Source organism: Mirounga angustirostris, unplaced genomic scaffold (genome assembly GCF_029215605.1).
Source record: "Mirounga angustirostris isolate CCGP_5_RB_7025 unplaced genomic scaffold, mMirAng1.0.hap1 SCAF_4, whole genome shotgun sequence".
NCBI classification, from domain to species: Eukaryota; Metazoa; Chordata; class Mammalia; order Carnivora; family Phocidae; genus Mirounga; species Mirounga angustirostris.
Genome location: NW_026991712.1, coordinates 18,521,620 through 18,548,933, shown reverse-complemented (window position 1 = coordinate 18,548,933; position 27,314 = coordinate 18,521,620). Strand labels below are relative to the sequence as shown.

At 39.2% G+C, this 27,314-nt stretch overlaps 1 pseudogene; it reads left to right on the top strand.

Moving 5' to 3' along the window:
* The window catches only part of LOC123858560 (regucalcin-like), a 72,286-nt pseudogene extending 53,937 nt beyond the window's left edge, over nt 1-18,349 (top strand).
* Nucleotides 18,350-27,314: the final 8,965 nt, after the last annotated feature.

The window sequence follows — 27,314 nt, the reverse complement described above, 5'->3', positions numbered from 1 at the left end:
GAGCATTATAGATGACCGAACAACATATTTGAAGACCCAAAGAACTCAAAGAACAGGAACCAGTGAGTGGTCTTTTGGAGAAGAGCGTACAATTGGGGAGAAATGGGAGAAATGGAGATAAGAGCCTACAGTGCAGGTGTGACTCCAAGAATGGGGCCTGGGAACACCAATATTCCAGTCAAGACATCAACATACAGCTTTGCTGAGCTGGTTGGATTAGCATCCTAACACTAGGGCATAAACAGCAATACAGAATGTGTCAAGGTCAACAGTCTAACAGTAGATACAAGAGAACAGTTAGAGTTGACCAGCATCACTGGAACAACCTTCCAATTGTGACTTCATCTTCTAAGGAGCTCTAACATAGAAAGTAACTCAGAGAACAAACACTTAAGTCTATTTACGGAAAAATTTGTGGGTATGATAGGCTGTATGTTAGGTGCTGTCCTGCACATGACACCCATGCTGAGACTTTCTCCATCCACCACCTGTGGATCCACGCAAGTACACATAGATGATGTCACCAAGTATTCGTTACAGCTTAGGTCTTGCTGAACTTCGTTAGAGACTCAGTATCCTGCTCTACACAGCATGTGTGACAGCCACGAGCACTAAGTTGGAGTTAAAACCTACTTATGCCCCTGTTTTGGTCTCGCTAGCTTTTTGGACCTTGAATATACTGAGACCCGGCAAAAGTAAAATTTTCGGGCTGTGAAACTAAAGACCAGGCCGAGAGATGTGACAGAAGAGGAGGTCAGAGAGATTTGAAGTTTGACTTGATTTACCACTGCTGGCTTTGAAGATGGCAATAAAGGGCCAGGAGCTAAAGAATGTAAGTAGCTTCTCGAAGACAAGAATGAACCCCCTAGCAGGCAATCAGCAAGAAAATGGGGACTTCAGTCCTATAACCACTTGAAACTGAATTCTTCCAACCACCTGAATAAGTTTGAAGTGGATTTACCTACAGGCCTTCCAGAAAGTAGCACAGCCCTGCTGATACCTTGATATCAGTCTTGTGAGACTCTAAGCAGAGAATTAGCTGACCCTTCCTTGCTTTGTCCAGAATTTGACCTTCAAAAACTGAAATAATAAATTTGCATTGTTTTAAGCCTCTAAGTGCATGGTAATTTCTTAGAATAACAATAGGAAACTAATGTACATTTAATTGAAACTTTCTAGGAAATTTGTCCTAACTCCCAAACACCATGAGAAAATACCCCACCACAATACCTTCACACCAGGCCAAGAAAGCATTCACTGAACACTCAAATGGGCAGAAAATTTGAGTTACCTCCAGTACAGAGTAAAGATTAATGTACATGGAAGTTAGATTACTGAACTCATGGGGCCATGGAAGTCCCTTCTGTAACTGGAGCTCCATGGCATATGAACACAGCTGCAACTTTCTAGTACAAAATTCCCAGTGTCAGTTCTAAAGGAATGGGAAGCAGGAAACAAAGGAAGTAGAAAACCTAATTAGTAAGATTAATTACGATAAGACCCACAGCTAGTTTTGGGCTCTGTATAGCTGTGGATGATAAGGATGCAATGCATGAAACTACAGATAAATCCCCATATTCATGAGAATGATTATGTAACAGATGTTTCCCAGCCTGGGGATACAAGAGCATGGAGGGAGAGGTGGGGTGGGAAGAGCTAAGAATAACCATTCTATGGCTCATTGCACTAGCTAGATGGCTGCGTTGCAAGAACTCCAGCTGGCTTCCTCTTCTTGACCCTCATCCATACTTCTAGCACTTTCTGCTCCTGCCAGATCACTGAGGAGAGAAATGAATAAACTTCACCTTGAAGCTGAGGCTGAATGCAGCAATGTCATGCATACATTGCCTGGCCTGTGTAATGCTGCTATATCCCCATGATCATTATCATCAATCAGCCTGTACTGAGTACTTACCATATGCCAGGTACTTGGCATACATTATCTCATTTAATGCTAACAATAATACCCTATGAGGTAGGTACTATTATTACCCCATTTTGCAGATGAAGAAACTGAGGTTTAGAGAGGATAAATTATTTGCCCGAGGTCTCAAACCAGGAAGTGATGACTGACCCCCAGAAGTCTGACTTCTTTATCTCATACCAAATTCTTTATCTCATACCAAATTTTCTCCTGGTACAGGTGTCCTGAATCCTCTAAAGTGGCACCCGGGGGCTGGTCTGCTTTTGACCAAGATGAGAAAGGGGCACAACTGTGAGTTGCGGGAGGTGGAAGATGCCTTGGGCCCCTCCGCTAGTGCTCCATCAGAAGCTTGGGACAGGTGCTCCCGTGTACCAGCAGAGGGCCCAGAGCAAAGGTCTCAAAGGTTCCCAAGCCCCGGGCACCTCTCCAGATCTGCCTTCTAGCCTCCGTTCTGAACGTGGGGCTCTGTCCTGACATCCCATTCTCTCTGCCTACCCTCCTGCTCCTTGTCTGCTCCAGAGAGAGGGTCTCAGCTTCCTCCGCAGCATGGCCTTTGGATGCTGCCTGGAGCAGGACTCGACTCTAGAGTTCCCTTGTCCCAAGGACCTTCCCTCCACCGGTGCTTCACCCAGTCTAGCCCAGCGCCTTGGACCTGGAACTTCTGTCTCTGTCTTACGTTCCAGGCTTGCAGCTTATTTGAGAAAGCAAACGTCACAGCCCTTGAATCCATCAAACATTGTTACCATCAAACCATAACTTCTCATTGCCATGATCCTGCTTCCCAACCTGGAAACTCGGGTGATTTTAATTTATTCTCAGTTGGATGCTAGAGCAACTCCTGTTCCAAAACTAGTTCAGCTGCTTCTCCCCACTTTAGGTGTGTCTCTGGAAATGTATTCACTGGAGTTTCATCTACACCAGCCTCCTGGATTTTTCTCTCCTTCGTTTACACTTTCCTCGCCCGGAGGGAGCGTTTTCTTTCCCGCAGCCATGGCGCATGCACCGGTTGGAATGCCACTGCTCTCGGGCTACACCACAACACTTCCTTTTTAACCCAATCTGGGCCTTTTAAAACAACCATTTGCTTGAAAAGTAATACATACACATGCTAAAAAGTTAAAACAGGGCAGAAAGATATTTAATGGATAACATACTTCCTTCTCCCTTTGACCAAAGAAGCCATTATTGGCTCTTCTTGCTCTAGCTATCTAGAAATTTCCCATGCAGTTATACAAACACAGGTACACACGTGTGTGTGTGTGTACATATATACATATGCAAATATATTCTTTTGCCTTTTTTATATAAATGAAGCATTTTATTGTAATATACAACATAACGATCTTTTGTGAGTTTTTTTCCTGTGTTGGAGATGGTACCTCATCAGCCTATGCAAAAAGGCAAAAAGCCTTACTTCATGTTATGGGGTGCCTGGGTGACTCAGCCAGTTAAGCGTCTGCCTTCAGCTTGGGTCACGATCCCAGGGTCCTGGGATTGAGCCCCACGTCAGGCTCCCTGCTTAGCGGGGAGTCTTCTTCTCCCTCTCCTCCCTCTGCAGCTCCCCCTGCTTATGCTCTCTCTCTGTCAAATAAATAAATAAAATCTTTTTTTTTAAGATTTTATTTATTTATTTGAGAGAGAATGAGATAGAGAGAGCATGAGAGTGGGGAGGGTCAGAGGGAGAAGCAGACCCCCCGCTGAGCAGGGAGCCCGATGCGGGAATCGATCCCGGGACTCCAGGATCATGACCTGAGCCGAAGGCAGTCGCTTAACCAACTGAGCCACCCAGGCGCCCAATAAATAAAATCTTTAAAAAAAAGCCTTACTTCATTTTTTAACAGCTATATGATAAACATTATTTACCTAGCTATACTCTAGTTTTTTCAACCAATGCCATATTAACAGACTTTTTAGTTGGTTCCTGTTGTTTTTTGCTACTGTAGCATTATTTTAATGAACACCTATGGATAGCATTATTATAATGGAAATACATGTATGTATGAACGTAAATGTTATATACATATAATGTCTCCATTTAGTCTTCCAATTCTCACTCTTATCCCCTTTATATTATTATAAATTTATCTAATTATATTTATCTCAGTTTATTTATTTATACTTTGCTTTCCCCCACTAACCTGTAATCTAAGCACAAAGACTTTATGTATGTATGTGTGTATTTTGTTCACTCCTGTATCCTTGGCACCTAAATCAGTATCTGAAACAAAGGAAATATCCAATCATTCTTTAAACAAATGATTCAGTGAAGAAAGGCGCTTTCTTTTTTTTTTTTTAAGATTTTTTATTTATTTATTTGAGACAGAGAGAATGAGATACAGAGAGCATGAGAGGGAGGAGGGTCAGAGGGAGAAGCAGACTCCCCGCCGAGCAGGGAGCCCAATGCGGGACTCGATCCCGGGACTCCAGGATCATGACCTGAGCCGAAGGCAGTCGCTTAACCAACTGAGCCACCCAGGCGCCCCAAGAAAGGCACTTTCTTGCACATGATTTAGCGTATACATGTGGGACAAAGTCCTCAAAGTGGAGATGTGAATTTAAGGCATTTACTGGTATTGCCAACTGTCCCCTAGAAGAGGTTGTAGTAATGTTTAGTTGATCAAGAATTCTGAAGTCTTGTTTTCAGATATCTCAAACTCTGGACTCAGCTTTGTACTTAAAGTTATAAGGGGAGGGTCCTTTTTCCTGCACTATCACCCCCACCGAGCTCAGTCTCTTACCTCCAGGGTCCTGTGGGCATATGGACACCCCAGACCACACATCAGATGTCTGTCCGCCACTTCCCCCACAGATGCTCCTGGGCCTCACTTGGGCCTTAGGTTGCTCACACTTCTGTTGCAGTCACTTAAGGGCTATGGACTCAGGGAAGAGGGCCACACAGGAATCATGCTCTAACTCAGGCTCCCCCATTCCCAGAGCATGATCTAAGGAACGTGTGTGGGCGGACACATCTCTCAGGTGTACCAGCACAGGGATGTCTTTTTTTTAAAATAAATCCCCGAACACCATGCTTCCTTCCCTCATAGCTTCTAAAAAGAAGCAAAATAGAAATGTCTACAGGAATTGAGAATATTGGAAACAATGAAAAAAAATTGTTCTCTAGTGTAAACATTGCCTATTATGTTTTTGAAGCAAGTAAATTCAGGAAAAACATAAGGATTTAGTGTGAACATTATAGGTCATTAACATATGGGAACTCTAACCTCGAGAAGATGAGCAGACTGGAAATATAAAATGCTGTGTAGTCCTCTCAGCTGAAGACTATAGTCCCAAAAAGTTTTCTTGCAAAGAAATTGCTGTTAGAACTTATGTAATATAAATTTTAAGTTATGATTAGGAGATATAGATACAAATGCAATTATCGAAATACTTATAATACATATTGTGTGTATATAAAATAAAAGGGATAAATTCAACATATTACCTAATACGATTGTCAATGATATTTTGTATATCTTAAAATAAGAATACCAGACCATGTAAAATTACCTTCTCTTGCCTGGTAGGAACTTTTTAAATTTCCTTCCCCCACAGTTTTAATGTGATGATTGTAAATTTGCTACACTTTGTTGGAAAAAAATATTCAATCTAAGATAGTACTTCTCAAACTATCTATGGAAAGGTGTCAATTTTTTTTCCTTCCCCAATCCATCCTTGACTGATATTTTTGTAAAATAAAATAAAGAATGAATCACTAGAAGCATAAAATGAAAAAGCAAGTAAATACGTAAGAAACAAAAGCAACACAAGAAACCGAAGGAAGGCATACATTATGGCCATTTTTTACGACCAAATGACAGAAACGTAACATTATTTCCAAACTGCTGTACAAGTTTCTTACAGCTTGTTCTCGATATCTATCCTTCTCCAGCAGACAGATAATAAACCTCAGCAATCAGCCCTGTCCACAGACTACAAGAAATGACTCTCCCAAGGGACCTATTTATTTTCTAGGGCTGGATTCCTTGTCCATATATTCAATTCATTTCAGACATTTTATGAAGTTTTGACTCATCTTTGGCACCCTATTTAAATCCTTTCTTTACTCCTCCTAGAAATTCAAAGTAACTTTTGACAGAAAAAGATTTGGAGGACCTTGATTTAATCCAGGGTCCAGGACTGAGCTGGCAAATTCCAGTTAGTAATTTCACTTCCTTGCTGGGCCACAGTGCGCTGCGCTCCAGCCCTCTGGGGCTCTCTCCACTCGGACTCTGCTCATCACTGTGAGCAGGCCCTCAAAGGCATTTCTAAGATTTTTTTTTTTAATTAAATTTCCATTCTTTCTCCCAAAGCTGAATTGCAATGACCCCTGCAATCCCGCTCTCTTTACCTTCATTTTTATTTCTCCAATATTTTACTTCCGCTTTTGTTAATGCTCCACAAGAGAAGTGATATAAAGATTAGTACATGATGAACACAAAAAACTCTCCTAGTTGAGGAAGATAGAAACAGATGAAAACTATTTATGCTAGAATCTCAAGTAAAGGTAGAACTCATGGTCAAAGAAAATTCAGTTTAGGCATAAAAATATTTTAGCTAAATTTGCGGAAGACAGATCTTTAATGGACTATAACAAAAATCACATGTTTGTAGAACTTCCTTAAAGCTTTTGGTGTTGGCATCTGGTAAGACTAGGCACGTCTGTACTGGCCGAATGGGTCTTGAGTCTGATGCAATTTGCTCAAACATATGTTCTTATAAGTAGTTGAAAGTGGACTTTTAAGTTCTCTACCACCATGTACAGCCAGCTGTGAGCTCTCCCTTGGAGAGATTCAGTAGAAAGCGCTATGGGGGAATCAAAGCATCCCAGCTCTGAACCCAGCTCTGGTGCTGACAATCTGTGTGAATTTAGCACATCATTTAATTTGGAACTTCTGACTTGCCATTTGTTAAATAAAGACAGTGACACCCTTCAGAGAAAGAGTGAGGACTGAAAGAAGAAGTATTGCTGAAATTTAAAAGCCAAGTCACCTTCCTGCAGTGAAACAGTCATTGTTAATGACTTAATGAGATTTTAATCTGAACTGTTCATTGAACATATGCTGTCTGCCAGGCTTTGTTCTAAGTGTTTTATGGGAATTAACTCCTGTAAGTCTCAGAACCACATGATGAGGTATGTACTATATTCTGCATTTGAGCAAACCAAAGCACAGATGGATTAAATCACTTGCCCGGGAGCACATGTCTAGGAAGTCAGGGTGCCAGGATTTGAGCTAAGATCATTCCTGAGCTTGCATCCTTAACACTATGCTATGCCTTGTCCTGGAGAGCGTGTGATCTAATTAATACAGGCACCCAGATGTTGTTTTTCATTTTGATTGGCAAGTCCCAGTATTTTTACATATTGAATATTTAAAAAATCTATCCCTTGCTCTGAACTAATTCACACTGCTTTTATTCAGGTCATGCACTCGTACCTCAATAAATTATTGTTCGTTAATAAGACATTCTCGGGCATTAGCTAGATGCTGGGACTATCAGAGTGAACCAGGCACATTTGCTTCCATAATCATGCTTATTATCTCACAAGGAGAGAGAAAAAGAGATTATTTATGACTATGACCAGTTCCTTCTTATATTCTTTGCCTCCAGAATTTGTGCTGCAGTAATTAAAATTGCCTCTAGTCCCTAGTCTGCATGGGACTAAACACACTGCATGCACTGTGTTTCATAATTCTTTGCTTCTTTTCCAGTTTCCCTCTCAACTTGAACTCCTTTCCATCTTTTCTCTCCTGGGTTGTACTTCTTTCAAGAAGCCCTTCCTTTAGAAACTCTACCCAGACACAAGTTAAGATAGTCTAAAAGAAAATTCATTCCTTGATCAAGTACTGTGTTTTTTCATCACTGAATAAAGATGCTGTCTTAGTCTGTTCAGGCTGCTATAAGAAAATACCATACCATCCACTTTAATGAAAGAAATTGTGGGGGCACCGGGCTGGCTCAGTGGTAGAGCATGCGAATCTTGGTCTCTGGGTTGTGAATTCAAGCCCCATGTTGGGCACAGAGCTTACTTAAAAAATAAATAAATAAATGACAGAAATTTATTTCTCATAATTCTGGAGGTTGAGAAGTCCAAGATCAAGGCCCCAGCAGATTGGGTGTCTGACAAGGATCCACTTCCTTGTTCATCCATGAGCATTTATTCACTAAGTTCTCTCATCATGGAAGAGAAGAGAAATCTCTCTGGGGATTCTTTTATCAGGGCCCTAATCCCATTCATTAGGGCTCCACCCTCACAATCTAATCAGTTCTTGAAGGCCCCACTCCTTAATATCATCCTCTTAGGGGCTAGGAATCAACATGTGATTTTGGAGGGGGGGGGACACAAACATTTAGCCCATAGGAGGTACCAAGGGCAGTATCTAGTACACCATCAACACTCAGCACATGTCCATAGAAATGAACCAGAGAGGTTCACATGGTCTACCCTCTCTCCCAAGTGTGTAGTACCTGCCTCGTTTCCTTCCCATTTGCCTGTGAAGGAGGATATTTATAACTATATCATAAGGAGTATAATCAGTATTCTTTCCAACCACCATTCTCAGCACTTGCTGAGTTCTTGCTTCACCCTAAATTAAGCACCTGAATTCTGCAGATCTTAGAAAATTCAGAGTGCTGATATCCCCATCATCCATATATCTGAAGATGAGGAAAACAATTACTCACTTTCAGCAAGCATAGAGGGGGAAAAAAAAAGTAATTGAGATGATTCTGCAACAATATTGCATTCTTTTTTTTTTTAATCTTGCTAGATTGGGAGGGGTTAAACATATAATACAGTCATAATAATTAAATTTTGTCATATTCTAGAACCAGATTTCACATACACTATGGGTGTTTGACAAGCTGGTTCTATTACTTCTTCTATATAATCAGTACCTATTCTCTTTGTTCAATATATTAGGGAAGGTCCAGAAACATCCAGCAAAGATCATGGCTGAAATGGTTTCTCCCATTCTACCATGACTTTCTACCAAAAATGGAATAGAAATTATGAGTCAGAAAACAAGTTGAAATTACATTTGTAAACTAACTAACGAATTTTCCAATCCATTTGTCAACTGTTTCCTTTATGGTTACACACCCATCAGTGAGAAAATTGTCATTTACAAAATCTAATACAGATTTCCAAGGATATTATTTTTTATAAAATTGTTTATTGTTGTATATGAAATAAAAAATAACGTACCGAGCTTTTACTTACATGGAAATACATTTAATATTTAAAGCTTAAGGGCAAGAAACATCATTGTGCTTTTCTGCCTCGGCCTGAGAAAATAGAAATTGAGAGTCTTCTGCAAGTTTTAGAAAAGTCTTATGGGAAAAGCCAATAAAATCAAAGAATCAACAGAATTCTGTAGTACTCTTGAAGTTAAAATTGTGAGCTATGTATTCCTGTTTTAAGTCAGAAGCAGTATCTACCCTTCCAAATATATGGAGAAGGGAATCATTCCCCCCAAAATCAGTCACCTCAATCCTTCTGTATCCTGCAATAAAATGCGCCACAAGCAAATAAGAGCTTATTTACTGCTGCATAAAACTTTGGCTGAACAGGCAAGAAAAGGAGGTCTGCTTTCGATTTCAACCATCTGGAAACATTACATCTCAAAGCTAAGATCTTTCCAATTTTCTTGTAGGATAAGGAGCGTGTCTTCTCCTTAACTCTTACTCTGGATTACAGAGTGGATATCCGAGAAATGATGATCATCGTAGGTAAATTAACCCATGTGAGTGTATTGGTCCTTCAGAACTTTCAAAAACTTGGAGAAAAATATTAATAATGGCCTTTTTCAATGTGAAATCCCCACACGTTTTAAATTAGAGAAATAATTTGCAAAGTCATCACTGCTGTGTTTTGTAATCCCTTGTAAATGTAGAACATAGCTCTTTTACATCTATTTACCCTCAAAATTATCTTTCTTCAAAATAAATAAGAGTCACTTTTTCTCAAGAATATCTGGGTAAGGAGATGTGCTCTGAGTTTCTAGATCAGCCCTCTGAAGTATAGTTTGACACTCTCCAAGTTACTTAACTCCTATGGAACTTCTGTTTCTCTCTCTGTAAAATAATATTGACCTCCCACCGAACCTAAGGACACACTGCAGTGTGTCAGAGCTGAGGATGACAGTGTCACATAAATTTCAGGGAGGCCGTGTGGTCCGGTGTGGAAAGGGCTCAGTGAACCACCAGGAGACCAAAGGGTTTTGTTTTCAATTCAAAGGCTAAGTGATCCTTGAGACCGCATCTACTCTTAGACTCTCAGCTTGCCCCACAAGACAGTGTCCAAACTCAATCACTACTCAGCTGGGTTTCAAACTCTTTTATTTGCCTTGCTTATTTTAATTTTTTCTCTTATACTCTTAGTAACTATCCATTTTCTTTTCCCAACACATTTGAATTTATTTATCTATTTTTTTTGCTTATAAAATGTTAAAATTGTTACATGACCCCAGAGCCCTTCTTGGGAAAAGTTAATGGAAATAATAAACGTAAGTAGCAGTAACTACTCGGAGAGTTCTCCAAACAGATGAAGTCCTTTTGCTATTTTCCAGGAATAGACCAAAATGAAATCAGGTTTCTTAATTTCTCCTTTTTATTGGTCCTCAATTTTTTCTGACCTTGAAGGAAAAGGTGCTATATTTATTTTTTTTAAGGTTTTACTTATTTGTTTGACAGAGAGAGAGACAGAGCGAGAGAGGGAACACTAGCAGGGGGAGTGGGAGAGGGAGAAGCAGGTTTCCTTCTGAGCAGAGAGCCCGATGCGGGACTCGATCCCAGGACCCTGGGATCAAGACCTGAGCGGAAGGAAGACGCTTAACGACTGAGCCACCCAGGCGCCCCGGAAAAGGTACTATATTTAATCCCCCATGTTATTTTAATCATGAATTAAGGCAAATAAAATTTTGCACTGAGAACTGAAAAAGCAATTTTATTCAAGAGATAATGAACTCATCCAATAAAAAATTTTAAAATAAACAGCAGTAAAGATCTTCAAGGTAAAATAATCATATGAGTCACATCTGACTACAGTAAATTCAAAGATGCAATCCTCATTCATATTGTCTTTATTATGGTTAGGGACAAACTACTCAAAATAAAAGGACTTTTGTAAAGTGCTTAACAATTCTATTTACTATTTAATGGTTTGAGCTTTTCATAATATTTGCTGTTCAGGGACATGATCTTTTTTTCAAAGCTCTGCAGTGCTTACTCTTCCTAAGCCAAAATAATTAGGATTGTGGGTTTCATGATGACGGATATAATACACTTTCAGATTGTTTCTGCTGGGTGCTTCCCATTTGTTTCTTAGTATGTTGATTACATTTAGTCCTGGATGCCATGTATAGACCCCCAGACATTGAATGGAGTATAGCATAAACACCTGTGACAATAGCCCCAGGTAGGTGTCAAAGTGCTTAAATGACCAGCAGCAGAGAGTATGGCTCCTTGGCAGGAGATTTAAGAGGCTGTGTTCACTTGGATCCAGTTGTGCTTTTTTTGGAGTGAACCATTGCATCTAACTTCCCTATTGAGAAAGGAAAAATATAGAAAAAAGGCAGTGGAACCGTAGGATGTTTTTAGTTGACATCAAGAAGTACATATTTTAAAATGAAGTAGAGAGATGTATTTGATACTTAAAAAGAAGCAAGAATAGAAAATAAAAGAGAAGACTTTAAAAGACATAGAAGTAAAAAAAAAAGTCCTTTGCAGAGAATTATAGTACATAAATCAGGACTGTGCAAATTCAGTACTTAGTTATGGAAAATTTGCCACGTTTTTCTGCTTTGCAGATTCACTCCAAAGAATGAATAGACACAGACCAGAAATACAGACTAGTCCCAGGGGTGATCGAAGCTGTAAAAATAAGTGGCAAGAGAAAAAAAAAAGTAGCTAAGAAAACAGCAAGAATCTAGCAAGTGTGACAGAAGAACACAAAGGCATGAGGTGTCCACATCTTTCATGTGACAAATGGGCTAGAGAAGCTAAAACATATCATGAGCACCCAGAGGATTAAGGACTGCAAAATGGAAGAGGAAAGGAAATGGGACAAAGGACAAAAAGGAGGAGAAGAGCTATCTGTGAGGTCCTCTGGATGGAGCCCAGATGAGGAGAACGAAGGTACCCCAGCTGATAGGCAGGCAGCACCATTTCCCAGATACATGAATGAAACCAGCTTGGATCTCCCATCCAGACAATCTGCTGTTATCTGATTGCAACTGCCCAAGAGAGTCCAGGTAAGACCAGTAGAATAAAAACAGATCTCTTTTTCAGTCTGTATACTCCAAGAAGAGGCAAAAAATCCATTTAAACTCTGTTATTCTGCATGTAATAAGAGCAACATTTTTCTTTTATTGTTTTGTTTGTTTTACATCTGTAATCAGTCCTTTTGGCAAAAATATCTAGAAATTCCAAATAAGATAATTTGTCACCGAAAACATTAATTTGGCATTCATCCAGAAAGCAAAGCAGGTTGACAATGAAGAAGTGTACTAAGTTTCTTTTACAACAGTTGCTTTAAGCAGTGGAAATTCCAAAAATTCAGGTTCAGTAAGGAATTTCAAAACCAGGGCATAAAAGAATGTGTTTCTCCATAAATCCTGGTGAAAGTTCTGAATTTCTTAATGAAATGATCTCCATGTTGTGAAAAGAACCAGTGATATGAAATAATGAACAAATGCTTCCATGATAGGAGCATGTTATAGCTTAGGACACTGATTAATAACCACTTCCTTAGATCTTATAGAATCAAGTACATTCGAGAGATATGTAAGTGTGGGTTCTTTGCTGTTCATTTTGATGTTGAGCTTTTTAAGTCAGCTTGAAGAATCATTATTTTCTTTGTGAAATGGAAATTATGGTTCTCATATTACACAAGAGTTTTGCCATGACAACATAATAGTCACAGAAAGAAACAAATCCAATCTTAAGCTACAATAAAATATTAAACCTCCTATCGCAGAACCCTCACAGTTACAATGGACAACAACAGCTGGGATGATAGTGGGGGAGGGGAGGATCTTCAAGACCAAGACTAGAAGACCAGGACTGGCCCCCAAAAATGCAAACCAAGGTTTTTCACAGACTGACCATTAATAATCAGTTAGTTATACCAGTTCAAACATAAAATACACCATTGTGGGGCACCTGGGTGGCTCAGTTGGTTAAACGTCTGCCTTTGGCTCAGGTCATGATCCCAGGGTCCTAGAATGGAGCCCCGCATCACATTGTGCTCCCTTCCCTGCTCAGGGGGGAGCCTGCTTCTCCCTCTGCCTCTGCCCCTCCCCTCTGCTTGTGTGCTATCTCTCTCTCTCTGCCAAATAAATAAATAAAATCTTCTAAAAAGATACACCCTTTTGCCCTTTTCTCCATCTTTTTATTTTTCATTGTAATATTTTTGCATCTTTTCCAGAGACCCCTTCGGTATATTTAACAGTCTCTCTCTTTTGTGTGTTGGTAGTTATAATGCCAGGTCTATAAAAGTGGGCCTTAAACATACATACAAACAAACAAAAACCACTATTCATCGTTTTTCTTCCCCAAAATTACCCTGGTCAAAACCTAAGCTAACCATTGCGACAAACAACTTTGATTCAAGAAAGAATGAAATCACTCAAGGTGATCAAGAGCAACACAGGATGATGAACTTTTTTCTCCCAGTATCAGACCAATCATGCCATTTGGCACCAGTGAACAGCACTCCACTTACCAACTTCCCTTTAAAAGAGTTGGCTATAAACTCTTCTCTAGGTGTTGCTGCCATCGAGGATTTGTCTGCATATTTGAGGAGGAGAGCCAGGAAAAACAGTTGTCTTTGCCCAAAAACATAAGTCTATCCAGTAGTGGAATAAGCCACGGATATCTAAGTGAGCTTTGGGTTTTGCACTCAGCTTAAAAGTGATCCTTCCCTTGATTTTTTCAATGCATTTTCTTAAAGGTATTGAAAGCTGAACGTCTCCGAAGAAAGGTTTCTGCAAACAAGGCCAAGAACACTAAAACCTCAAACCCATGTGAATGGGATCAGCTGTTTGTTCTAAACCTCTTACTCACTAGTAGCGAGCTGGCTAACTCTACTCTTTCGCACACACCCACATGTTCTTGGAATAGAATGATATCTTGGGAGGGTTAAATAAATGGCCAGAAACCCTATAGCTAATGATTGGACCAGCAGAGTGAGGGTTAGAATATATTCCATCCCCAACTCCCGATCCTCAGTGCCAGGCTGTTTCTTCATGGGCAGGACTCCATGCCTTGTCTTTACAGGAAGTTTCAACAAGATAAAGGACTGTCCCAAAGGAGTTTCATTCTCCTTCAACAAGATGAAAACACATATAGATTAAATAATAAAATATTGAAGTGGTCCAAAAGGTCACACATGGCAGCAAAAGCGTCTTTAATATCAAAATTTCAGAGAAGGTTCCAACTGTAAAAAAACACTTACCATGTCTTCTGGAGATAGTAAGTTGAACAGGCTAACTCCTAACTGGTATTTCATTTAGATAGAGCAGAGAAGAGCAGAGACAGTTGGGGACTAGACTGAGGAGAGCCTGGACTTGTTGCCTGGAGTCTACAATCTCTGATCAGGACCTTCTGCTACCTTGAAAAACACACACTCTCCTCCCAACACCTTGCGTACATTTTCCATGATCTGTCTATGGTGGAGGTTTCCCCCGCGTTTTGAAGTGATAGTTACTAACTGAATAAAAAGAGGGCAAATTTTTTAAAGGTCTCAGAAGTTGCATGCTCACTAATAAAAACATATATTTGAATCTTGCCTCTTGGAGTTAGCGCCCCCAAATTATTTTTTCCCCTATTGGTGATTCATAGGCAGGGAAAGTGAGCACTTTTGCAAGTGAGGTGGTGGAATGCTTAAGTTAGAGAGAGCTTCCTGGGGTCCCTGGATGACATCCACAAGCCTCCTTTGTACATAACATCACCATCTGGAGCAGTATCTACCCAGTACTGAAGTTCCAACGATGCGTGGTGATTAACATAACATTTTAACTTGAGGTGTATTAAACTGACACAGAATGGTCATTTCCTTTTCAGAAGCCAATCCTTAAGCTCAGGAACTTCTAATTTATCAACGGAGCTGCTGAGCCATATAGTCGTTCCTTCCAAAGCTGAAGTCCTTTTGTGATAAATTATTTTACCTATGTGTTTACTTCTTCACCCTTTTATGTAACCCCAAGCAACGCAGATACAGTTTAAGTAAGTCACAGGATGCCCTGCAGTTTTCACACAGCCCTCCCAAATTTGTAAAATAAAAACTACGTTGAATATTTGGATGGAGAACAGACATAGGAAGAAAAAGCGTCATTGTATCCATATTATTTGAATTTTTTTTGTTTTTCCTTTTGGTTAAAAATATGCACCATACTGTACCTTTTTAATAAACAAAGGGCATAAAGTGGAAACTAATGTTATACTACTCATTATTACTTATTTTAGATATATAAATAACAATTGTTGAACTGTTAGCTTACTGAGAGTGTCACCTAATAGCTACTGTGTGGACCTTTCATAGAAATACTTTCACCAGATGTTTGATTTGCTTTTATTCCCACAGCCAGCAGTGAGGGATAGAGTAAGACACAATGTTATTAAACTGGCTTTTGCTTGAACTCTACAGGTATAATTGACATGCGGGAAATATCTTTCAGGACTTGACTCTAAGAAAAGCTTTGTTTCCCCTGAGTAGCAAGTAAGAATTTATTGTGGGCTCTTTAATTGATGTTGTTGGTTTCTTTGCCTTGGCCATTGCGGGGTGCAGAGTTAACTTGAGTCCATGTAATTAGTCAGGACCTTCCTAGATACATTTATTTGCAGCAACTTAACCCTTGGCTTCATTTGCTAGTCTTCTGTTTTATCCCATAAGGTTTTATTTTTTTTTTTAAACATGACATCTACTGTTATGGACTGAATTGTGTCCCCTCAAAATTCATATGTTGACACCCTAACCATCAATGTGACTATATTGCTGGGGCCTCCAAAGAGGTAATTGCATGAAGTATGAGGGTGGGGCCCTAATCCCATAGGACTGGTGTCCTTGTAAGAAGAGGAAGAGGAACCCAAGAGTGCTCTCTGTGCACGTGCAAGGGAGCACCCCATGAGAAGGCAGCTTCTGCAAGCCCGGAAGCAATGTCTCGCCAGAAACCAACCTTGCAGACACCTTGATCTTGGACTTCCAGCCTCCAGAACTGTAAGAAAATAAATGTCCCCTGTTGAATCCACCCAATCTCTGGTATTCTGTTACGGCAACTCAAAGAGACTAAACTCCCTACCATAAACTTTTTTTTTTTTTTAAGCAGTCAAACAAACCTTCAAGGTAGAAGAGCGAAATTGCACGAGGTAAGCCATGTAGCCATCCCTTCTTTCCCTGTCTCCTTAGAGATATTGGTCTGTTTCTATAACCCTCTTGAAGTGATTACTGTGAGTGCGATATACTTCAGAGACATTTACCCCTACCATTCCGCCTGATGTGCAGAAGTACTCTCTCCCTTGAACCACATCTTCCTCTTTTATCTGTTGTGTGGGTCAGGGGAGGGGGGTGAATTTATTTATTCAAATAATAAAATCTCAGTCCATGTTAACCCATTCTCATGTCTTGTAAATGCTGCAGCCTTAGATGTCAGTGGCTTGCTTGGCTCGCCCTCCCTGGTCTAATAAAAGCTGTTCCATAAAGGCCAGGGATGGACTCTGTTTTTAGTGGTTTTCTGGCTCGTGCTCACTTATTTAGAGGCAAGGATGAGATGAGGAGAACATGCACTTGGGGCTACATCTGGTGTTTTATAGAGTACCTAAAAGCAAACACATCTTGCCACTTCCTTCTGAAGCAGCATAAATTCTCCCAAATAATCCAGGGACATAAAAAAGTCATATGCACTCTGCTGTGAAAACCTTGTCACTAATTCTTATGAATGAGTGACCATGACCTTATTATGCCAAGAGAGCATTTGTCCCCCAAAATGTCATGTCTCTAATGAACTGGCAACTCCACTGACCAAGCCAGGTGAGAGGAAACGTCAAGTTCCTCTCGCCACAATGACGGATACAAACTGAGGCACTCCTAAGAAGTAAAGATGATGACATAAATTTTGTATCCAAGTAGCTTGCTATGTTAGGAGTGCTTGGTTGACTGATCGCCATTTGTCTTAGCTGCTATAACAAAATACCATAGATTGGGTGGCTTAAACAATAAGCATTTATTTCTGGAGCCTGGGGAATTCAAGATGAAGGCGCTAGTAGATTCAGTGTGTCTGGTGAGAGCCCACTTCCTGGTTTGCAGACGGCTGTCTTCTTGCTACATCCTTACATGACAGAGAGAATCACCATCTTTCATGGCTCTTCTTACAAGGGTACTAGTCCCATTCATGAGACCTCCATCCTAATGACCTAATTACCTCCCAAGGGCCCTACTTCCAAATACTATTGCACTGGGGATGAGGGCTTACACTTAGGAATTTGGGGGAAACACAAATACTCAGACCATAGCACCGTTTTGAAAAATAATGAGGCAAAGCACTGCTGTTGGAAGGGTTTCCTTGAAGTTGAGAGCGAGCCATCACTAACACTAAAGTTAGATGAACACTTTCATCTAGCTTTAGTTGTGTTGAAATGTTGGCCTTGCCTTTTTAAAAGAATATTTGAAATCCTCACAAAGTGACCTAAAAGGTCAAACTTTTGATCAGATGATAGGGTGAGAACTTCTAGTCAGACATGGCCAAAAGTGCACTCAGTAGATGTTATTGTGACCAGAAGGTCCCAGAGAGCTTATAGCTGTCAACAGTTTCAAAGATTTCAAAGGCCAGTCTTCCTACTGCTTTTAATCCTAGGCTTTTAAGAGCCACCAAATTTTCAAAATGGATACATTCTAAAGCGAGCCCTCGGGCGCTCTCTGTGAGCTTAGCAGCTATTCTTGAAAGATGCATAGATGTTAAGAGCTAGAAAATTGACTCTTTGGCTTTGGTACCTGGAAAAGGACAAAAATTTTCTATCAAACCATGGAAAGAAGCATGTGATCTTGATTTAACTCAGGAAAATGAGACCCAAGACCCTCATTTTTAGTTTGCAGCTAAGGTTCACTTCAATTTTACCACAATCTCTTTCAGTTCAAGTGATAAATGAGTCTCTTGGATAAAAAAAATTCTGACTCAATAAAATAAATATCCAATATGTGTGTAAGTGTGCACATACATATTTGTGCATGCGTGCATCTATTCATGAATGTATGTGGAGATAAACATCTATCTCCCAGATGAAAATTCACATTTACTTATTTTTAAATTTTTTCCGTGTAAAATTGAATCATTTTTTCTGTTTTTATTTCTCAGACATAATGCTTATACATTACAGAACTTCAAGGATATGAGTGTTTTGGAGAGTTCCATCTTCAGCCATGCATACTAACTGGTTTAATCCCTTGGTACTGACACTCTCTATGAAATCATTACTTGGATATGGTGACCTATAGCAACAATTGGGTGAAGATCAGAAGAGATGTATGGAAATAGGATGCAACTAGCATTCATTTCTTGTCTTTTAGGACCTAGATACATGGATTAGTTTTGTGAAAATAACAAGTCTGAGGGTATACTATTAAAACCCTTAAATAGGGTATAAATTAAATAGTTAAATAGCTCATGATGACAATTTATTAACTAACCAGATATTTCTGGTTAACTACCCCTAAATGGCTTTGATTGCTTCTTCATCAAGAAAAAACATCATGCAACCCAGATATATGTATACATTTAGAAATAAATCATATATGGTACAAGATGTGCAAAAATAGACATTTAAAAACTATTACATCAAGATAAAATAAAATTACACAATTTTATTATTTTTAATAATAGTACAAAAACATTTTTTTTTAATTTATTTATTTGACAGAGAAAGAACACGAGAGAGGGAACACAAGTAGGGGGAGTGGGAGAGGGAGAAGCAGGCTTCCCGCGGAGCAGGGAGCCCGATGCGGGGCTCGATCCCAGGAGCCTGGGATCATGACCCGAGCCGAAGGCAGACGCTTAACGACTGAGCCACCCAGGCGCCCCTCTTCTTCTTTTTGTAAAAAAAGCTTTATTAAGTTATAATTAATATATATAAACTTTACTAAGTTGTATATAATATTCATTAAGTACTATATAATATATATATAAACTGAACGTACTTAAAGTGTACAATGTGGTGAGGTTTTTTTTTTTTTAAAGATTTTATTTATTTGTCAGTGAGAGAGGGAACACAAGCAGGGGGAGTGGGAGAGGGAGAAGCAGGCTTCCCGCTGAGCAGGGAGCCCGATGTGGGACTCGATCCCAGGACCCTGGGATCACGACCTGAGCTGAAGGCAGACGCTTAACGACTGAGCCACCCAGGCGCCCCAGTACAAAAACATTTTGTTGTCATTAAAATATTATTAACAATTACATTAATCTGAGTAGTACTGTCTCCCCTGTAGTAACGGAATGACTTTTCATTGGCTTCTCATAATAAATTTTATTTCTGGCTTATATTAGAGTCCAATGTCAGTATGCTTTCTGGGATAATTTTCTCTCATAACTCCAGGCTGAGTTCATATTGCAACACTGCAATTTGTAGCCTCCACAATCACTTTGAAAAAGGGAAGTAAAATCTAAAAGGTTGCACTAGAAGTTTTAAGGGCCAGGCTCAGATGTTAGTGCACGACTCTTCAGCATATATGTCATTGACCAGAATTCAGTCAAATGACCTGACGGTACAGTGAGCAAGGCCGGGAAATGAAGTCCTTACCTGTGTCCAGAAAAAGAGGATGATGGAATGAACACCTAGCATTGTTTCTGTGATAACAGCACGTATTTTTGTTATTATTAATGCATTTGATTAATTTGATTAATTTAGCGAGAGCAAGACAAATTAATAAGCTTAGTATTTTATAAAACATTGGTTTTATATGGTTTATTAACACACCATATTACAGAAATTCAAAGATTTGGTTCTAAATTTAATTTATTTCATAACTGGCTTTAAGGTCTTGTGATTACTGAAAAAGTTACTTCATAAAGATATATAGATTTGAACAGGAGAAGAGAATTTGAAAAAGATGTTTTTGCTTTATGAGATTAAAACTCTTTTGCCTGACAAGGGAACGCATTTTACCTTTTGACCCCATTGTTGTCTGTTAAGTCTGTGGCAGGCAAAGTAACTGGAACTCCAATGATTTCAGTTTTTTGCTAGTAAAGAATCTCAAAAGTGGTACCTAAGCATTTATTTTGCTTTGAGAAAAATTTTGAAGAGTGCCTGCTTTAGTTCCAAATTTCTTAAAGCTTTGTTAGAAAAATCAAGGGACTACATCTTACTAATGATGACATCAGGCTGTTATTGACTTACAAACTATCAAGGCACAATATGCCCTCAAGAAGAGCTTCATAATTAATTGAAATGGATACACATCCACAGTTGGCATAGCCTCCCAAATAATTTTAAATATTCAGGTTAACATCTTACTTTTATTTCATAGTATGGGGGATAAAAAGCTTGTTCTGGTAGAATGGGTTAGCTTCTTTGTCCATGTTTGTTGCTGTTGTGCTTACATTGTTAATACTATCTTCAATTTTCAATTTCTTAATAGGAGTATTTTAAGCTACTTGGCATTTCATCAGCATTAGATTTTTAAAAACTATTTGATATAATTTATAAGTTCACTTAAGCGGGTAAAAGTAAACTACAAATTATTGCAATGCATTAAAAAAAAAGAAAAACGGAAGTTTCACAGCCAATCCCTCCACGTTTTGGGACTTCCTCTCTTCCCTCTGGACATCTCTTGAGTAGCAGGTGACCACCTGCTAGGTGACCTGTGTGAGGCCTCCCTTGTCCATCTATGTTTTATTTATTTATTTATTTATTTATTTTAAGATTATTTATTTATTTATTTGAGAGAGAGAGAATGAGAGAGAGCAAGCACATGAGAGGGGGGAGGGTTAGAGGGAGAAGCAGACTCCCCGCCGAGCAGGGAGCCCGATGCGGGACTCGATCCCGGGACTCCAGGATCATGACCCCATCCGAAGGCAGTCGCCCAACTAGCTGAGCCACCCAGGCGCCCCTGTCCATCTATGTTTTAAATATTTCTAAAATAATTGACTTATGTTCCCAAGTAAATACAAGCTGAAGTTGTTTTCTTCCCTCAACTTAAGGGAGCATCTTACGCAGTCCCCAAAGGTACATGTCCCACACTTGAAGCTACTCTTTAGGAACCTACAGATGATAAAAGTGTTTAGGATAGGTTAATCCTAAAAGTTCTAGGCAGAAGATAGAACTATATGTTTTTGCCTGTGTGTTCATTTTAGTTTTCTAGGTCAGTACTATTTTCTTTTTACTGTTTATCATAATCTCTCAGTGCTTACATGTTCTAAAGTCTTAATCTGGCTCTGCATATTAGTCTAGGTGAATCATTTTTACGTGAAAAGTTCAGGGCCAGGAGTGCAGGCAAGCATGGGGATTTCAGCATGAGCCAGCAAGGCTACTTCTGCCCACGTACTAAAATCAAGGTTGCTTCAGCTTTTGACTCCCATCCACTGGCAAATTTATGTAAAGAAACAGAAGATGCCCCGTGTTTTAATGTCCACCCAGTTTGTTGTTAAAAAATAAGAAATAACTAAGGGCTTTCTTTTTCAACATTCCTCTGGCTATTTGGGGTCTTTCTGGTTCCATACAAATTTTAGGATTGTTTGTTCCAGCGCTGTGAAAAAAGTTGATGGTATTTTTTTTTTTAAAGATTCTATTTATTTATTTGACAGAGAGACAGCGAGAGAGGGAACACAAGCGGGGGAATGGGAGAGGGAGAAGCAGGCTTCTTGCCTAGCAGGGAGCCCAATGCGGGGCTCGATCCCAGGACCCCGAGATCATGACCTGAGCCGAAGGCAGTCGCTTAACCAACTGAGCCACCCAGGCGCCCCAGAAGTTGATAGTATTTTGATAGAGATTGCATTGAATGTGTAGATGGCTCTGGGTAGCATAGACATTTTAACAATATTTGTTCTTCCCATCCACGAGCATGGAATTTTTTTTCCATTTCTTTGTGTCTTCCTTAATTTGTTTCATAAGTGTTCTGTAGTTTTTAGAGTACAGATCCTTTACCTCTTTGGTTAGGTTTATTCCTAGGTATCTTATGGTTTGTGGGGCAACTGTAAATGGGATCAATTCCTTAATTTCTCTTTCTTCTGTCTCAGTTTATAGAAATGCAACTGATTTTTGTGCATTGCTTTTATATCCTGCCACATTGCTGAATTGCTGTATGAGTTCTAGCAATTTTGGGGTGGTGTCTTTTGGGTTTTCTACATAAAGTATCATGTCATCTGTGAAGAGTGAAAGTTTGACTTCTTTGCCAATTTGAATGCCTTTTATTTCTTTTTGTTGTCTAATTGCTGAGGCCAGGACTCCTAGTACTATGTTGAACAACAGTGGTGAGAGTGGGCATCCCTGTCATGTTCCTGACCGTAGGGGAAAAGCTTTCAGTTTTTCCCCATTGAGAATGATATTCACTGTGGGCTTTTCATATATAGCTTTTATGATATTGAGGTATGTTCCCTCTATCCCTACACTGTGGAGAGTTTTAATCAAGAAAGTATTTTGTATTTTGTCAAATGCTTTTTCTACATCAACTGAGAGGATCATATGGTTCTTGTCCTTTCTTTTATTAATGTGATCTTTCATGTTGATTGATTTGTGAATGTTGAACCACCCTTGCAGCCCAGAAATAAATCCCACTTTGTGGTGGTGAATAATCCTTTTAATGTACTATTGGATCCTATTGGCTGGTATCTTGGTGAGAATTTTGGCATCCATGTTCATCAGGGATATTGGCCTGTAATTCTCCTTTTTGGTGGGGTCTTTGTCTGATTTTGGGATCAAGGTAATGCTGGCCTCATGGAACAACTTTGGAAGTTTTCTTTCTATTTCTGTTTTTTGAAACAGCTTCAGAAGATAAGTATTAGTTCTTTAAATGTTTGGTAGAATTCCCCTGGGAAGCCCTCGGGCCCTGGACTCTTGTTTTGGGAAGATTTTTTAAAAAATTTTATTTTATTATGTTATATTAACCACCATACATTACATCATTAGTTTTTTTTGTTTTTTTATTAAATTATTTTTTTATTATGTTATGTTAATCACCATACATTACATCATTAGTTTTTGATGTGGTGTTCCATGATTCATTGTTTGCGTATAACACCCAGTGCTCCATTCAATATGTGCCCTCTTTAATACCCATCACCAGGCTAACCCATCCACCCACCCCCCTCCCCTCTAGAACCCTCAGTTTGTTTCTCAGGGTCCATAGTCTCTCATGGTTCGTCTCCCCCCTCCGCTTTCCCCCTGTTCATTTTTCCCTTCCTACTATCTTCTTCTTCTTCTTTTTTTTTTTTTTTTAACATATAATGTATTATTTGTTTCAGAGGTACAGGTCTGTGATTCATCAGTCTTACACAATTCACAGCGCTCACCATAGCACATACCCTCCTTTGGGGAGATTTTTGATTACTGCTTCAATTTCCTTGCTGGTTATGGGTCTGTTCAGGTTTTCTATTTCTTCCTGTTTCAGTTTTGGTAGTTTATAAATTTCGCTCATATGTGAAATATAAGCTGAGATGTCCATCGACAGATGAATGGATAAAGAAGATGTGGTATAGATAGATAGATAGATAGATAGATAGATAGATAGATAGATATACCCAATGGAATATTACTCAGCCATCAGAAAGGATGAATACTTACCATTTGCATCAACGTGGTTGGAACTGGAGGGTATTATGCTGGGCGAAATAAGTCAATCAGAGAAAGATAATTATCACATGGTTTTGCTCATATGTGAAATATAAGAAACAGGATTGTAGGGGAAAGGAGGGAAAACTGAATGGGAAGAAATCAGAGAGAGAGACAAACTATGAGAGACTTAACTATAGGAAACAAACAGGGTTGCTGGAGGGGAGGCAGTTGGGGGGGATGGGGTAATTGGGTGATGGGAATTAAGGAGGCCACGTGATGTGATGAGCACTGAGTGTTATACACGACTGATGAATTCTAAATCTGAAACTAATGATGTACTATATGTTGGCTAATTGAATTTAATTAAAAAAATAAATTAAAAAAGAAGTAATTAGGGGCGCCTGGGTGACTCAGTCAGTTAAGCATTGGACTCTTGATTTTAGCTCAAGTCATGATCTCAGGGTCCTAGGTTCCAGCCCTGCACTGGGATCCATGCTCAGCTCAGCTGGGAGTCTGATTGAGATTCTTTCCTCTTGCCCCTCCCCTCTGTTCAAGAGCCCTCTCTCTCTCTCAAATAAATAAATCTTTAAAAAAATAAGAAGTAATCATAATTCATGTATATAGGGAATTTCCTAAATTTATATCAGATTTACAATACTTTGGGTAGAATGTTATTATATCTATTGAATATATCAAATACATTGTGGTGATAAAGATGGGGCTCTGAAGTTGGACTTTCTGGGTTTGAATACTGGCCCTGCTACTTAATATGTGCACAGCTTTGGCAATTTATTTAATGTCCTCAATTTTCTATCTCATAAATTTATTTGAAGTATAAATAATACACAAACTTGTATGCAATGCCCAATAGACAATGTGTGTCCAATATGTAGTTTTATTATTATACTAATAGATATTACTAATATCTATGACCACTGCCACTGAATAGTATAGGGATAAATATGTATGCATGTGTGTATGTATGTATCCTTTGCAAAATTTTATTCTATTTTATAATGTTTAAGTTTCTTGATTCATCCTTAGGCCACTGATACTAAAATCCTCTAACTAACTTTCATCATGACCATTGTCCCTTTTGTGCTATATAAATCTAAGGGTAAGAGTATGGATGTCAGAATGTGGGTTTCAGTGAATCTCTTAGAAGACTTCGATAAGTCTTCTTATCTGGAGCATTTTATTTTTTAAGTACTATTGTTTATTTATGTATTTATATATTTGTTTTAATTTTTTATCATACACCCCATTATTATTATTGGTGTTGTTGTATTGATCCACTGATAAAGCATTTCTGGATTTTAGTGTGGAATACAAAAGTAAATGCAAGAACAACAAAAAATTGTCCTGTTTGTATCACAGTCTGGCCCATGACTCAAGGTCAGTATTGAAGCCAACAAAGAAAAGAAAAATAAGCCAAGGTCTGAATTCATATTTGGACTGTTGCATTCTGGGTGTGTCATGGGGCTTCACAACCTTTTAGGTTAGATTACTTACTCTGTTCTCATTTCCCCATGCTCCATGTGTTTTTCAGGAAGAGCTTCCAATGGAAAAGGCACTGGTCCATACCAGCTGCAAGAAGTTTGTTTATAATGATCGATTTAAATGAGCAAACAGAGATTGAACACCTATCCTATGACCCAATCCGTGCTAAGTGGCAGGACACAAAACTAGGTCTGCCTCTCAAAGGTTCAAACTACAGTTGAAGAAAGAGGAAGCGGAGAGGCAGAGAGGGAGGGAAAGAAGGAGGAAGGGAAACAGGGAGGGATGTCCCATAGGACTTCCACAAAGATAAGCACTAAACAGAAGAACAAACAAATTGCAATAGAAGAGGGGATATGAGCTAAATTGTTTCAATAGTCCAAAGATAGGAGTTCTTTTCTGAACCCACCTATACACTAAATTTCCTACTTGTTTTTGAAGTAGCAGAGGGACATCCAGGCTTCCATTTCTTATTCCTTTTATTGTAAAATTAAAATTATTTTTTTAACTCCTGAAGACATGATACTGCAAGTGGAGGTTGATTATCCTTGCTGAATTTATAGTATATCTCGCTGCTTTAAACAAACCTACCTCATTATATCCAGGGTATTAATAAAGCCAGAGTTCATCTAGTCTCCCCTAGCCCTTTCAACTTAAAACAGGGAAAGGCGGATACTAAGGGGGTCTTCTTGGCAGCAAGTCGGAGTTACTTTGGGAAAGGATGGGGTGGGGACAGGTTCTGGCAATGGCTGCCCAGGCAGAGCAGGTAACAAGTCATTGAGATACATGCACTTACATTCTCAATGTACAGATGAGGAAACAGAGTCAGGAGGTGCATTGTTCAGGTTCATGTGGCTAGAAAGCTCTGAACTGGGATTTGAACCCTGCCGGTCTTACTCCTAAGAAGCCACTTCTCATTTTTACTGTATTATAAGCATCTCCTCACCATGATTACAATCCTCCCAATAGGAGAAAGTCTTTTTGGACATTGAATTGCAAATAATTTTTATTCTATGTAAATTGTGTTCTTACAGATGCTAGTTTATTATGGATCAATTATTAGAAATGAGCAATAATAATGAGAAAGTGGAACTAGGATTTCATCTGTTAGGAGGTGAGACATAGAACTTCCTAACTTAACAGAAGGTCGAAGTTCAAGTTCTGCCTCCTTCACCAATTGATGACATTCAGAGGGGGTGATGTGACCTACACTAGTTCTCAGCTACCTTGTCACAAAGCTGGTGTTAGAATCTGTATCTCCTGAAACCTAATCTGTCAGCACAGATTCTTCCCCCAGTCGGTGTGGTAGTTGTAGCAGCCATGTTAGACCTGGCAGTATTTCGATCTTTCTTCAGCCTTCCCTTGTCTGGCTAGGTCTGTGCATCCAGGAGCAAGTAAGACTCTATGCTACGGAATCATCTTCCCCCTACATCTGTGCTTGCTTAGGAGCACAGTGTGCACGCACATATTTTAGCACAGTTTTCCAAGAAAACCTTTTTGTACTACACATCACTCAAGGGATCTGATTGTTTTAGGTCAACACAGGGAAGCATAATATATTGCTTAAGAGCAAAGCATTTGGCACCCAACAGGGTTTGAGTCCTGGGTCTGTCCCTTGCTAGCGATCTGCGTTTAGGCAAATTATCATCTCGGTGCCTCAGACTTCTCCTATCTAGAATAAGGGGAATAATGATATGTCACAGAGTTATGGGCTTTGAAAGAGTTATTATAAGGAAATATACATTGCTTATACTGGGAATTTGTTCTTTTTTGTTATCAATCACATTTATTTATTCTATTGATGGGCAGTAAACCTGTTTCCAGTTTGGGGCTATAATAAGCAAAGTTGCTATGAACATTTTTGTACAAGTCTTTTTGTGAATATTTATTTTCACTTTTCTTGACTAACTACTTGGGAGTAGAATGTCTGGGTCGTAGGGTAGGTGTGTACTTTACACTACTAGAAAGAGCCAGATTTTTCCCCAAAGTGGTTGTACCATTTTATATTACCACCAACCAACAAGGTGTGAGAGTCGAGTTGGCTTTGTTCACTTTCTCTATTATACATGTTTTTTTTTTTTCATTGATTTTTGCTATTGTCTTTATAACTTCCCTCATTCTTCTTTTGGGGTTACTCTTC